This window comes from Arachis ipaensis, chromosome B01 (genome assembly GCF_000816755.2).
Source record: "Arachis ipaensis cultivar K30076 chromosome B01, Araip1.1, whole genome shotgun sequence".
Lineage (NCBI taxonomy): Eukaryota > Viridiplantae > Streptophyta > Magnoliopsida > Fabales > Fabaceae > Arachis > Arachis ipaensis.
In genome coordinates, this window is record NC_029785.2 from 130,849,718 (window position 1) to 130,855,733 (window position 6,016).

Sequence of the window (6,016 nt, forward strand, 5' to 3'; positions counted from 1 at the left end):
TCCAAAAAAAAAAAAGAGTTAAAAAATAATTTAATAACCAAAAATTAAATTGACTAATAAAAAAACTAATTTTCTATATTTATTCTTTTAAAAAATTTATTAAAAAATACTGATTTCAACAGCTAAAACCCACGACTTAATTATAGATTAATCAGTTTATAAATATAAATGCAAGACAGCTCATCATATATATGCCAAATTTCCAATGTGTATATGTGTATATATAGTTATATATAGTAAGAATTAATTTGTGTGTGGAGGTCCATGAGATGATGTTTGACATTATATGCGATCATATATATGCTGGACCATGGCATGCATGCATATGGCTCGTGGTTGTCATAGCTAATAGGTATAGCAATTAGTCAAATTAGGTTTGAATTTCTTTTATCTTCAATTATATATGCATGCTACCATACAGAGAACAGACTTCATTTTTTGGAACCGGTACGGTCCCCCCAACAAGCTCTCCTTTCATTTCAGTTCCTTAATTATCGTTCTTCTCCTTTCAAGATCCAAATAATTAACTAATAATTAATTCTGCTAAGTAGATAATAGAAATTGTAAACAATATAAATAATAAAATAATAGACTACAATACTAACCTGCCAAAACTTAAAAAAAAAAAAAAAACACTCCATTCTCAATTACTCAACGAAAAACTCTATTCTCACTTCATAAATTTTAATCATTCACTTCTTACTCTATTAATCGCCGCACCAATTCTCTCCCAAACCCTCTCAACACCGTCGCTATTTTCCTCACCAGCCACCCTCATCGGTATCGCTTCCTCTCTCATCATCCAACCTCAGCACCATCGTTGCTTCCCTCACCAGCCACCCTCACTGGCGTCGTTCTCTCCCTTACCAGACACCCTTATCGCTGCCGAACTTCTTCTCCTTCTTTCACACGCTCCTGCACACGTTGCCGCACTCTTATTCACAGGGGTGTCCGCGAATCGAATCGGATCGGATATGATATCCGCGTTTTTTAGTGTCGGATCGGATATTGGATATATCCGCATAATTAAACGTTCTCTTTTTAATCATATTTCTATGTAAAAAAAATCGATAAAAATATTTCTTTTATACTTTTAAACTTATTTATTCCTAAAATATTTTTAATCAAACTCTTTCTGAATAACAAAAATAAAATAATACAATATATGAATAATAATTACTAACTAAAACATACAAACAAGTAAATATAATACCAAATATATATATTTATTTTTTTTAATTATTATGGTGCGGATCTGCGGATCCGCGGATCGGATACGCAGATGTAGAGCAGATATCCGCGATCCGATCCGCAAAGGGTGCGGATCCGATCCGATCAATTTGCGGATCGGATCGTACCTGCAATTTTCGGATCGGATGCGGATATTTACCGCGGATCTGCCCGATCAATTTGCGGATCGGATCGTATCCGCAATTTTTGGATCGGATGCGGATATTTACTGCAGATACGATCCGATTCATGGATACCCCTACTTATCCAAGTTGCACCGCCGCCTTCCACAGGTGCCGGTATACTGTCGTCACTGCCAACTGCAGCAACATCATTGATACAATAACGCGCAGGTTCTTCAACAACATCAGTTGACTACAAAAAGGTTAATTGATAGTTAGGATTTTATTTTTTAAATGGATGTTAATGCAATGTATTAGGTTTCAGGTAATAGTTACAGTGTGTCGAAATAGATGTTGTATGATTTGGGTTGAATTAATTGATTTTTCTTCTTCCTGAGACCATTTATATATTTGAATAATTGGACTCAGCTGAAAAAAAAAAAAAAAACTTGTGACTATTGCTGATTTGCTTAGTTTTTATTTGGGATAAGTACTTTTTTCGTCCCCAAGATCTGGGGTCAAAATCAATTTTGTCCCTAATCTTTTTTTGTTATTAAAATCATCCTCAACGTTACAAAACGTTATAAAATCGTCTTTCCCTCCCCTTTCAGTCAATTCAGCAACAACAACAACTACAAAAATAAAAACAAACACTCCAACCCTGCCCTTGCCCGCGATATCTCTTCCCTGTTTTCTCTCCATCCCGTTTCTGCTACTCTCTTCAAATTCTCCCTTCCCCAAACCCCAATTCTTCTTCTCAACTTAAACAAAAAACCTTTCCCCTTCAGCCAATTCAGCCAATTCAACAACAACCATAAAATAAATCAACAGAAACTTTAGATTTAACAATTCAACAATCATCATCAGCTACAACTTCAGATCAAAATCAGCAATAATAGAAATTTTTATGTTCTTCAAAAATAAAAAAAATAAAAAAAGGAAGAACGAAAATAGGAAGGAAGTGACAAAAATAAAAAAATTCCTCCTACTGCTGCTGGCGCCGGTACTGTCGCAGCTGTGGGTAATGGAGCTTGACGCTGAAAACAAGAGCTTTCTCTGCAGACCCGAACTTGATCCGGCCAACGGCCCGTGTGATCTTGCGCGTCGTTGAAGAGGATGTTGTTGCATGTGAAGATTCCGTAGACCTCGCAGTGGCAGAGATGTGGGAGCGCACGGCCTCTAGAAGGCAGAGGGTCAGGGCTCAAAGTTTCAATCTTGGTGTCGAAAGCGAGTCTGCGAAGGTGATGGATGGGAATGAAGCAAGAGAAGCATGTGCAGAGGGAGGAATCGGAGGGAGCGAAGAAGCAGAGGAGAAGGGACCCACCGCTACCATCTTCATAACCCACGGATCTGGCTCCGACACTGGTTGGCTCTTCCAGAAGATCTGCATCCTAGGCCATGGCCGCTCTGACAGTGAACGGGCTTGATCTTCTCTGCACCGCATGGAAGTGAAGACGAAGAAGATGAAGAAGAAGATAAAGGGTTGTTGTTGTGAATGAGAAGAAGAAGAAGATGAAGAAGAAAGAAGATATGAGAAGAAGAAGATGAAAGGTGGGAACTGATGATACTGATGGGATGGGATGGGATCTGGGGTGGAGGGTGAGAGAGTAGGAGGAAGGAAAATTGGGGGTGGGTTTGGGGTGGGGGGGGGAGAAAACGATTTTATAATGTTTTGTAATGTTGAGGATGATTTTAATAATAAAAAAAGATTAGGGACGAAATTGATTTTGACCACAGACCTTGGGGACGAAAAAAGTACTTATCCCTTTTTATTTTATTTTCATTACTATATATTTCTAATTTTGGTTTAGTTAGTCTAGGATTCTGGTAGTATGTACGTTATTTGAATGAGATGTTACTTAAATTTTTTGAACTAATGGATACTTATTTATCTTTTAAACCACTTTATATGACTGGTTTTAGATTACTTTACTTGCTGGAAATAAGACGGATGTTAGTTTACTATGTATACGGATGGTTCGTTTCTTTCAATAAATGGATGTTTGTTTTGGTTATGTAATTGGTCTTTTACTTGATTTACTATGTGCTTTATGAGTTAATTAAATAATTAGTTGAAACTTATTTTAGTTGTACTTAAATCAACCTAATTAAATTCATAGGTTTCTTTTATTATGTGGTTTGGGAGTTATGGAGAAAAATTGGATTAGATTTAGTTTAATTTTTCTTGAATTGAAATTGGGTTTGAGTTAAGCTATTTAAACATGGTGCATGGTGGAATTTTAGTTAATTTGTTAGATGTTTATTATCAACTAAAGCGAATGTTCATTTTACTATGTATGCAGATTATTCATTCATTCGAAAAGTGGATGTTTATTTTAGTTATAACATTGGTCTTTTGCTTTAGTTGCTAGATTCTGCATGCACATGCTCCATAAGTTTCTTTTGTTATGTGGTTTGGGAGCTACGGAGAAAAATTAGATTAGATTTAGTTTATTTTTTCTTGAATTGAAGTTGGGTTTGAGTTAAGCTATTTAAGCATGATGCACGGCAAGAATTTTGGTCAATTTGTTAGATGTTTATTATCAACTAATGCGAATGTTCATTTGACTATGTATGCAGATGGTTCGTTCATTCGAAAAGTGGATGTTTATTTTAGATATAACATTGGTCTTTTACGTACCTAGTAAAATGAACATCAAGCGAATTTCATTGTATCTACTTAAATCCAATCCAAATTAAATAAACATCAACTTTAAAATGAAAATATCCATCTGCATACCTAGTAAAATAAACAACAATTCAAGGCGTCCTGGGGTCGTGAACAGCAAGGCGGCGATCCAAGGAAAGACACAACACGATTGCAGGAGAACAGAATCGTGAATCAACTATGGTTGCAACTGCGAGGATTTTACGGGACAGCGGTACTCACGAAAAGACAAACACCACCGCGGGTGATGGCTGCCTCCGGTGACGACTGTGGAATGCAGAAGTGGACCGACGGCGTCTTTGTTCAAAATGCGCGGTGCAACACAGGGAAAAAGAGGGCTCACGGCGGCTTCGCTTGCATGGTCAATGGTTACTGCGGCACGCGGCACGATGCAAGGGAGAAGATGACGAACAGTATAACAATCCAAATTTTTTAAAATTGAATAATGAGTTGTTTATGATTTATTATTTTATTTAAAAAATTTATTTTTCTAAAAGTAATTAAATTAAATTTTATGATATTTTAAATTTAAAATTTATTATTATTATTATTATTATTATTATTATTATTATTATTATTATTATTATTTTGTTTAAAAGAAAAAGAAAAAAAGAAGAAGTAGCCGAAAGCCTTAAGGAAGTAAAGATAATGAAAACCAAAGGTTGCTTGCATGTAAACATATGTATAAGCATGACACATGTTATTCTATTTAATAATCATCATCATTTTAACTTCATTTGCTTCTTTATCACCGATCCAATATGAAAGAATAAGAGAAAGGGATTGACCGAGAGAGAAAGGGAGAGAACCGAAGCTCTTTGATTTCTTTGGCTTTGATTTCTTTAAATTCGTAATTCCAATAAAAAGTCTAATTTAATAAAATTGTTTGTATCTTCTTCTTCTATACGTTGGCGTTATTTTTGTTTAGTAGAAGTTGAGAATGACGTAACTCTTCTTTCTTTTGAGTTCGGCCAATTGGAGTTCTAGGAGGCACAGACGACTTCTGACGTTTTCTTCTTCAGCAGTTCGGTCAAAAAGTTTTTCCAAAATTTTTGTTGATTCTGATTTCGTACAAAGGTAGGGGATTTCATGTTAAAATTAACTGTTTTAATTTATGAATGCCATGGAAGTCTAGTGGATATTTACAAATAATTTATGATTGTTTGGAATGACTGAATGATAATTTTGAATTGTATTTGTGACTGAATGTGATGAATATGTATTTGATTTCTTGATTGTTTAGAAATGCTGAGAATTCTGATTGTTGAGTTGGAAAGTCAATTTGATTTGTTGGTATTGAATTGATATTTGAAAATGATTTCTGATTTTGGAAACGTTTGAAAAGAAGTTGAGAATGGTTTGATTGGGACCCGAAAAGGGTGGCAAAGTTCGAGTTTTAGAGGAGATGTTGTCGAAATTTTATTATGAAACTTAAGAATTTGTTTGAAATATTTAGAAAAAGATTGGACTTGAGAAATTGTATTATTTGGCTTTTGATTTATTAAGAAAATATTTACGTTTGGGTTTGATTTATTAAGAAAGACTTTATGTTTTGAGTTTGATTGTTGTCCTCTCTAAAGTCTCGAGATCCTGCGGTGAGAGTTATTTAATAAATGATTCTTTTAAAGAGGTTTAAATCTGAAATTGTTTTGAAGTTGGGTTGGAAAATCATGGTTAAGAAAGAACTGGTTTTTGTATGAAAGAAGAACTTGTTGTAAGTAAAGTGATTTCGGAGGTTTGGAAAGGTTATAAAGAGAGGTGTTAGTTTTAAATAAAAATAACTTGAATCCGGTTTATTAAGTAAAGGGACCTCTGCCATAGAAGAGTAGAGAGCAGTAACTGAAAAGATATTGAGTGTTGTTGGGCCTTAGTGCCAAGTGTTTAGTGAGGATGGCGATACATAACGCTCACTTGACACAATAGAGACGGCTCAGTGAGGACGGCAATACGTAACGCTCACTGGAGGCCGTGGGCTTTATGTGTGAATGATTGTGCA